Source organism: Notamacropus eugenii, chromosome 1 (genome assembly GCF_028372415.1).
Source record: "Notamacropus eugenii isolate mMacEug1 chromosome 1, mMacEug1.pri_v2, whole genome shotgun sequence".
NCBI lineage: Eukaryota > Metazoa > Chordata > Mammalia > Diprotodontia > Macropodidae > Notamacropus > Notamacropus eugenii.
In genome coordinates, this window is record NC_092872.1 from 452,852,093 (window position 1) to 452,861,757 (window position 9,665).

The 9,665-nt window shown below is 41.4% G+C and overlaps 2 long non-coding RNA genes across 2 annotated transcripts; one reads left to right on the forward strand and one right to left on the reverse strand.

Annotated features, from left to right (window-relative positions):
- The first annotated feature begins 1,540 nt into the window (after positions 1–1,540).
- Positions 1,541–2,925, forward strand: LOC140519207 (uncharacterized). The gene is made up of 2 exons (XR_011972123.1): positions 1,541–1,629; positions 2,770–2,925. It is a non-coding gene; the product is annotated as an uncharacterized lncRNA (long non-coding RNA).
- A 247-nt stretch (positions 2,926–3,172) lies between these two features.
- LOC140519205 (uncharacterized) lies at positions 3,173–3,567 on the reverse strand. The gene is made up of 2 exons (XR_011972121.1): positions 3,431–3,567; positions 3,173–3,333 (listed from the first exon to the last, which is right to left on the reverse strand). It is a non-coding gene; the product is annotated as an uncharacterized lncRNA (long non-coding RNA).
- Between the last annotated feature and the right edge of the window lie 6,098 nt (positions 3,568–9,665).

A 9,665-nucleotide genomic window follows, 5' to 3' on the forward strand; every position in this document is an offset into this window, starting at 1 on the left:
CTTGTTCCTCACCACCTCCTCCTTTCTGCCCCATGACTCATTTGACCAGTGCTTGACATTGACTTCTTCCCACAGCGATTCTTAACTCTGCCTTCAGTGATCTTTTTAGCTATTTTCTTTTCTTCTCCCAGTTCTCCCCAAACTAGGAAGAATTCAGATAGCACCACGAGCCCATTCATTTGTAGATGTTATGACCTTCACCCCCAGCATGGTTCAGGAGATCTTGCTTCATTCTAGGCAGGATTGCTACCCCTAGATGGGAGTAGGGGAGGGACTTGGCAGCTGTAGTTTCCAGCAGAGACTATTACAGGCTCAGAATACCTTAGAAACTGGGCCAAGCTTTGGGCAGGGAACCAACTTTCAGTGAAGAGGATTCCTGGTTGGGTGCACACCTAGACACCTCTGTGGAGAGTTTGAATGCTGAATACTCAAATTTTTTTTGGCTGAGCTATGAATCTTCATCCATGGCAGTTTTTGCCATGAGATCAAGCCCAGGTAGCTTTTCTGATCTTTTGACTGGTGGGGCAGGTTGTTCATCAAGCCATGCCTTAATTAACCTGTGACTGCACCGTTCTAATAGACTTTGAAGGCCTCCTGCAGCAATTCCTAGAAGTTGTTGGAAACTCACATTGTTTGGAATCTGCAAACCAGGAAATCTACCATCTTCATCAGTGAGGAGCTCTGCTATGGAGGATGACAGCCATTTAACAATACTGGAATTCTTAACCTCCAGTGGAACCAGTTAATCTTCAGTGATCAATCTCTGAAAGGCTTAAGAGATTTTATAAACAGGCATGATTGAAATTTTCAGTTGAAAAAAATTGAAAGAAACTTTCTTGCTTGAAAGAAATTATAGAAACCCAGGTTTGTTTTTCATTTAAAGAACTAAATATAGGTAAAGGCTTAAAAACTGACAAAATGAGGGAATAAAATTTATTTAATTCTTCAATATTATTCTGGATTCATGACACTGTTGGTTCAACAATTTATCAAAATGTACAATTTATCAAAATGTAAAGTGTAAACAAGAAATGATTAATATTACTGGAAATAATTGGACAAAGTATATGACATGAAACACAATGAGCAGCGATGTTGAGAAAGAACTGGAAAGACAATAAAAAAGAATCTCATGCTCATGTAAAATAGTTTATTTCTAATGGTTATATTTACTATTGAATATGAGTTTTCAGGTTAGCAATGTGGTGGGTGGCCTGTGTCCCCACATGGCTCAGTGATGTGGTGAAGAAGAAAGAGACGGGCAGGTGGGAGAAGATAGACCAACTCCATTTATTGATCCGAGGGTCAGGGTATACATAGACAGAAACTGCAAGTCTATGTGACATTCTGCTCATCTCCTGTCCTAGTGATTTGGCCAGTCTTACTGTCTTAAAGATTGTTAGCCTAGAGGGCATCTATTTTACATATCCCTTGTTTTTCTGTAGTTCTCTTGTTTGTCTCATGTAGATAGCAACTTCAGGGGAGGGTCATGGAGAGCCATTCCAGATGATAATGAGCACAGTCTCAAAGAACAGTTTCCCTGAAGGTCTATCCTGAACTTGTGAACTGCACTCCATCCTGGCCCTCAACATAGCAACATGTAATATGAGATCTCATCATGTGGAAAATGTAAGAATGCTTTACATTTTTTGAAAACTAGTTCACAGAGGCCATTGAAGTGTCAAAATAAACAAATTTCAGGCAAATTTCAGGCAAAATAAACAAATTTAACAAAAATTCAACTATTTATCATGGTTAAGTCCAGTGACACTCAAAGTATCTAGGATCCCTGATGAAATGATTATTTATGCAACAACTAGGTAGACCATTAGTGTTGTGCCAAGAAAATGGCTGAATGGAATAGAAGCAAACAAAGAATCTGTTCACATTTTGTCTGGTTTTTTTACTTAAGTATCTGACTACTTATATCAGCAAGAAGAATTTTTCTGTGCCTAGCAGAGAAACAATATAATTGTAATTAATCTCCCTTGAATTCTTCACCATTTATTCTTTAGTGTTCTACTCTTCTATTATAGCAGTCTGCCCACAGTAGAGATTGACCTTTCCAATGTTAACATTTTCATAGTGCTTCAAGATTTGCAAAGTACTCTACCTATGTTATTTCATTTGGACTGCATAAAATCCTATTAAGTAGATTTGACAGGTATTATCTCTTTTCCAGATAAGGAAATAAAATAGTGGCATTTAATCTCCCTTGAATTCTTCATAATTTATACTGTAGCATTATACAAAATTACAGCAGTTTGCCCATAGTAGGGGCAAAATCATTCCAATCTCAGTAATACTGCCCAATAATACTAAGAAGTGACATTTCCAGAACGCTTTTGAACATTTGCAGTTCTTTAAATATACTATTTCATTTGAAACAACAATCCTGTGGGGAAGACGTTACAGGAATTACCCTCATTTTATAAAAGAGGAAATGGGGAGATAAACTTGCTCATAGTGTATGTCAGAGCTTAGATTTGAACCCAAGTTTTCCTGTCACCAGATTTAGCACTCATTCCACTACTACATGCTGTCTTGTCTTCCAAAATGTGAAGTACTTGGGAGTAAACTAAGCTAACATGCAAATATGCGTTGCCAGTTCTGTAATTTAGTGGGAGATTTTCTGTTTCGACATGGCAGTCACCCACTGCTTCTTCATTCCTCCGTCTGTCCCCCCAATATGGGATAATGACTGAGATGTGTTAAAACAGAGCTGGATGACTCTAATGGCCCACCATGTTATTGCCCTCCCCTATGCAGGGGAATCATCATTATCATATTGATGTGTCCAGCCTACGGCTGACTGGGAAGATTCCAGAATGATACAGTGCAGATGGCAGCACAGCCTTCTACTTCTTCAAAAGAAAAGTGTCAAACAAAAGAGATAAATTAAAGAGTTGTTTTCTACTACCGTGACTTTGTTTGAACCTATAATTTCATTGAAATTTATAGTTTCCTGGTTTCCTGAGAGGTCGAGTGGCCTGCCCGTCGTCACAGAGCTGGCATTAATTAGGGATGACCGCAGAACCCAGGGCCTCATCTCTAACCACTGGTCACAAAGGCCGCGCTGTGAAACCGAAGTCACCACGGAATCTGTCCCTGTGGATTTTTAAATTGCTTTTCAAACAGGAAGTGACTGAAGAACCTTTTTCTGAGCACATAATTATGAATCGGGTGTTTTTTATATGAAAATTAAAATACTCAATAAGCTACATTTTCTCATCTCGAAATGTGAGGAGTCAGGTGGCGGTGCCCGCGGGCCAGGCAGGAGGTCAGGGCTGCCGGTCACCGGATGGTCAGCAGGGACACGCGCAGTTTACTCTGCTGGGGGTAAAGAGACGGCTGCGCTTTACGCGAGTGCTCCCCTCGGGGGGACCCCCCACCGCCCGGGTCCCACGCTTCCCTCGGCCCTTCTGCCCACCACCTGCCCGTGCCGGGGCGCGGCCCGGCGGGCGGAGATTCCGGAGGTCACGACCGTTCAGTGCCCGGAATCTTGTGGCTAGCGGCAGCCGCGGAGGGAAGGACGTGGGGTGGACTCCGCCCCCGGACAGCTAGGAGGGCTCGCGGCGGGGCGGGGCCTCAATCGGAGGGCTGCTCTCCATGACGTCACGGGTGCTGGACCGCTGCGCGCGCAGCGAGTCACGAGCGCGTCGAGTCAGGGCTTGGGTCTTACTTGGGGCGAGATGGCGGGTACCCTGGACCCTTTGGGAGAGATCTGCGAGGGGATGAGAAAGTAGTTAGCGAGCTGGTGGGCTGCCTGGAGCCCCAGCTGGCCGGGCCCTGCGGCCTTCGCCACTCCTCCAGTGGGGGGCAGCCTCGCCCTTACTCCCAGGTTCCCTCTAGCCGCCGCGAGCACCAGCCGCGCGCGGGGCGCTCGTGGTGGCAGGGCTCCTGTCTCAACCAGCCGGCCGCGCCAGTGGGCAGTGCCCACGACGGTCAAGTGCAGCAATCATCCCGCCCTCCCTGCAGTCCCCCCGATCCCAAAGCTGTCCGGCCACCACGTGGTGCCGCCTCCGTGTTTGCCAGACCCCGACTCCCTGTCTTTAGAATTCCCAGTACCCAAAGACCCGGCCCCGAGACTGGCGGGGTCCCCCACCTCCGGACCACGGGGATTGCGCGCCCCTCCGGTGCCCCCGATACGGCCCCGGACCCAGCCGTTCCCTCGGCCAAAGAAGCCCCGAGCCCCTCGGGGTGGCACTGTCACTAAAGCCCTGTGGGGCAGCTGCTTAGGGCCTAGTGCCCACCCCAGCTGCTGGTTAGGCCGCCTCTGCCAACCGCAATCCAGCAGCTTCCGGGGTTCACTCTACCCCCTGGTTCCTTCTAACCTGTTTCCCGACAGACCTCCCAGGGACCCTGGACAGAGGGCACCTGGTCCAACCCCTCCACGTACGGAGGAAGAAACTGAGATTCCGGGAGGTTCAGTGATTCTGCCCGCGGTTACACACCTCGGTAAATAAGCAGCTGGGAGTGGGACTCGAGGACAGCGCCGTCCGTCCGCGGTCCTGGCCAGGCGGCCCCGGCGCTCCCCTTGGTGCTGGAGAAGCCGGCCTACACTGCAGCCGGGGGGAGGGGGAGACCCGCCTGCAGCGGTGGAGGGACTTGCGTATGTGTGACCTATCCGGAGGGGCCGGAGCGAGCGGCCGCCGGGGGCCGGAGCGAGCGGCCGCCGGGGCTGGAAGCTGCCTCGAGCTCTCTGACGGCGGCCCTCTCGTTCTGCAGCTAGCCGAGGGCGTACCTGGCAGCACGCAGCTGAGGCTGGAAATCCCAGGAGGTCCTGGGTACAAGGCCCATGGGGGGTGGGGGGAGTTACTGATTCCTCCAACAGCAGACCGAGAGCTGCTTTTCATGGAGAATGTAAAAGTGAAGTATTTGGACTTTCCCTGCTAACATACTGGAAGAATTCTGTCAAAGAAGTGCTGACTCTGTCCTTTTCCAAAGTAAGCCTCTTTAGTTAACCATTCAATCCTTTTTGTATTTTAATAATTTTATTGCTAAAATTAGAAAACACTGAACATGTATGATTTTTTTCTTTCAGCAGACACGAGGATCTACAATATTTTGCTTTTATCACTGAATAAGATATTTTCTTTTAAATGTAATCTTTCCTCTCATTTGTGAAAGGTAACCTATATTGTATACCTTGTTAAAACTTGGAAATTAAAAACAACTATTCTGTACAATTAAATTGGAGAATAAAGGTGTACTTTGTATATTTTACCCTGGTTGCCAAAAATAAAAGCCTTTTAAAAAACTAATACTGTGTTCTCACTCCGTTTTTATTGTGTTTTACAGATTCCCTTAAAAACTGATATGCAAATATATCTAGATCTCTGGGTTAACAAGGGGTTGTTACTGGGTTGTGTCCCGACTTCCTGACCCCATTTGGGATTTACTTAGCAAAATACTAGAGAGGTTTGCCATTTCCTTCTCTATCTTCTTTTACAGGTGAGGAAACTGAGGCAAACAGGGTGAAGTAACTTGCCCAAGGTCACACAGTTAATAAGTGCATGAGGTCAGATTTGAACTGGGGTCTTCCTGACTCCAGGCTCAGCACTCTATCCACCTTGCCAGCCCAAACAAGGGTTTATTGGATGCTTACTATGTGAAAAGCCTCAGATTGGTTCAGGAAGGAGGTTGAAAAGAAGGTCACTGAAAATTTTTCAGGCATAATTTTACTTTTAGCAACTGGCAGTGTTCAATGATCGAAAATTTTAGGAAAAAAAATTCAATAGGCTCCATTTTGTCAATTAAAAGTGTAAAATTGAATTGAAAAAATGTCTGGATAAAGCAGGATTCATTTTATGTGTATGTGTTCATCCTTCATTGCCAAAGAAGACCATGCCATCAGAGGAATAATGACATGACTTATTCTTGACTTTGTTTTGAGTGAGGGAGGGCTGTGCAGGTCACCAGCCTCACTTCTACTCCAGAGCCATCTGAATCCAGAGACCACATATTCATCAGGATGACTGGAGATGACCCAGGATGAGGCAATTGGAGTTAAGTGACTTGCTCAAGGTCACACAGCTAGTGAGTGTCAAGTGTCTGAGGTGAGATTTGAACTCACGTCCTCCTGACTCCTGCACTGGTGCTGTATCCACTGTACCACCTAGCTCCTCCCATTTTTTAATATGTATCAAATTATTCAAGCCTTACACATTTTGGTCTCCGTGGCTATAATTTTGCAATACTAGTAAAAGTGGTATGAGAATTTGGTGTACAATTGGTATAAAGCATGAGTTGTTTTAAAGGTAGCACATTTCAAGTACTTAATATATGTTGAATTAAAATTGAATTGTAAAATTACTTAAAGCCTTTACCTGTGTACTTTGGTTTATTAGTAAACATTACAAAAAGATGATATTGTTAGGAGACCTCTGGCCAATTTGCTCTTTTTAAATCTTGTGCAACCATCCAATTTGCTCTTTTTAAATCTTGTACAACCATCAAAGTTTTGAAATTATAATATTTTTGTTACAGTACTAGAAAGTGTAGCAACTCAATGACAGCATGGAAAATAAGCAGTGAGATGTTTTAGCTAAAGAGCAATATTCTTGACTTCTACAGAAGGTATTACGACTTGCAATAAGGATATCAGCAGAGGAAAGGAGTAATGTGAAAGTAGTTTTTGATTAATTTTTGGGTTTTTTTAAATTAACGTTACTTCAAACACACACACAAGTCAAGTTTATCAGTGTTGCTAAGAGTTGAATTATATTTACATTCAAAATTACCTTCAAAGAAATTCATTTAATAAAAAGCCATGTAGTGGTGGTTTTTGATGCTTCCTGGTTAGTTCAAAGCTCGTCTTCAACAACCCTGCTATCTCTTGTCTTAGAACTATTTTCAGACTTATGAGCATTGCCCAATTATTTTCGTTTAAGTTCCTTGTAGGTAGGGAGCAAGTCTGTCATTTCTTTTCACATCCCCTAAAATGTATAATTGCATTGTAAGCACACAATAATTGTTGGCTGATTGGAAATGGAAGGCATTAACATAAATTATTTACTCCTCATTTTGCTTATTTGCAAAATAAGGGGGTTGGATTAAGTGATATCTGAAGTAGTTATTAACTATTTAGTACTGAAGTTTTATGTTAAAAATATTGACAGTTATGTGAAAAAATTTTGGATGCTTTATTAGAGTGATGCAGCAGTTACTGAAGAACTCAAAGTTGTCGGTTTGTTCATGTAGTTAGTTAAAAGAAATTATTATACAAAATTATTAGAATTTAGTTCAGCATCACTTATGCTTCAGCTTAGTATAGTGGAAAGAGGACGGGACTTAAGGTGTCATCTGGCACGCAAGTCACATAATCTGAGCCTTAGTTTCCTCTTCTATAAAAGGAGGCTAATAATACCTGTATTACCTACCTCACAGAGTTGTGAGGACCAATAAAGAAGATGAATGTAAAGTCATTTGCAAACCTTAAAGTGTGTAAAGTCAGCTATTTACGATTAAAAAGATCCCTTCTGTTTGGCTTTATTTTTATCTTAAAATATACAAGTACTCATGTGAAACCAAATGTCATTGTTTAGTAATATTTCCTTCCTTCCTTAGGTTAATTATTGCTGTTTCTCCCTCTTGGTCTATTACCCTGGTCATTTTTACACCCTGCCTGGTTATTCCATACTTGGCTGCTGCCATGACCAACCAAAATGAATGGACACCTACTATGCCACTGGACCTACAAGAAGCATTGCCATTTCTGCCATTTAGACATAGCTTCTGTGACCCAGCAACACATTTTGGCAGGAATTAAAGCGCTACAGTTTCTTTTTAAATTTCAGTTGTCTCAGAACTCTTTTCATACTCTTAAAAATTTAATTGAGGAAACCTCCCTAAAGTTTTTTGTTTATGTGGCTTATATCTATAAATATAGACTGAATTAGAAATTAAAACATCTTAATATTATTATGAAACTGGTTGACTTTAAGACCCTCTGAAAGAATCTCAGGGACCCATTACAACTTTTTAAAAATCATTTTTACCACTGCCTTGTCCAATATCTGATTTCTATCTCCTGCTTTTTAAAATTTACAAGAAGCATCATAAATTCTGCTCTAACCCTTCAAAAAATAAAATAAAATTTATAGGGTCTTATTGGATGTACCCAAGGGATGAATTTATTTCTTTATAAAAAATGTTTTGAAGTTAGGATTTGTATTTTTGAAATTTGATCATATGGTTTTTTCAATGAAAGTATCATCATTTATTTCAGATACATTGTTTGATGGAAAAGAGAAATGAATACTTTGACTTGCTCCTAGAACAACCTTTTGCTTAAGACTTTTTTATAGCTTATGCCCTACTTTAGTAATACCTAGATACCTGAAAAATTTAACTTATCAATGAAAATTAGATGACATAATGGGTTATTTCACATTAGAATGACTAGATTGTAAGTGCCCAACACATTTGAAAATTGAAAAATGAATATCATAAAAGAGTCATTTCCTGTATAAAATGAGTGCTTGTAGTTTTTGTAGTACATGGAATGGTCAGCATTGGATGTGAAGTCAAATGACTTGGGTTTGAGTCTTATATATATATATTACCCTGGGCAAGTCACTTAGTTTCTATGGACTTCAGTTTCTTCACCTATGAAACAAAGAGTTTAGAAAAGATAGTCAGCCAAGGTCCTATCTAGCTAAATTCTGTCATCTATATATATTATAAAGGATAGATTTACGTAGTAAATAGTATATTGCTAGGAGAGGTACACTCATATATGACTAAATTTACCCAAATAATTGTGCTGCTCACTGACTTTTCTATTAATACTAATTCTCAACTTTCTTACTAAATGTAGTTTGTTGCAATAGTACAGGTTGTAAGCTAAACTATTGAGGTGTGTTAGAGTGAATCAAAAAATCTTATATTTGGATGGAAACTCAGAAGGTATCTAGTTGTAAACCCATATGAGAGCAGTGATTTCATGTTAAGTAAATAAAGAATACATTTAACATTCTTGTCAAATGGTTGTCTAATTTCTTTTTTTTTTTAAGGCCTCCATTAATGAAGACCTCTGGAGACAAACCATTCCACTTTTAGTTAGCTCTAATTGTTACTACTGTTGAAGCGGAGGCTCTTCATCTGTAACTTCTACCTAATTTAGCCCTAAAAAGCCAAGCAAAATAAAGCTCCACAAGGCGGCCACTTCAAATATTGGATATACTTGTGTCGTCCCTTTGTGATCTTACCAAAGATTTGTGATAGCTCCAATTGGCTAAACTGACACTCTTCAGTTTATGAATTCTTCCTAAAATGTGTCACTCTAGATATGATCCGACCTGGGCAGAAACAGAAACAGCACTGCTTGCTGGCAAAAGTATTTTCAGTTTTTGTTCTTTATAGAATTGTGCACTTGATGTCATTTGTGCATGCATCTTGCTATAGACTGTAAAAGACACAGGTGACTTACAACATTTATGAGCACATCCTCTGTAATTAATGTACTAGATGTAGAAGAAAAGTAAGTCAGTAACTAGATAAAAAATAGAACGCCCAGTTCTTCCTCTTACAGAATTTGTGACCCATTTTGGGGGTTGGCAGGACTGAGCACATACGTGAAATAAATGAAGAACACATTTATGGAGTAAATGCTTTGTGATTTCACACCAAAAGACTTAGACAAAAAGATAATCAAAGTTCAG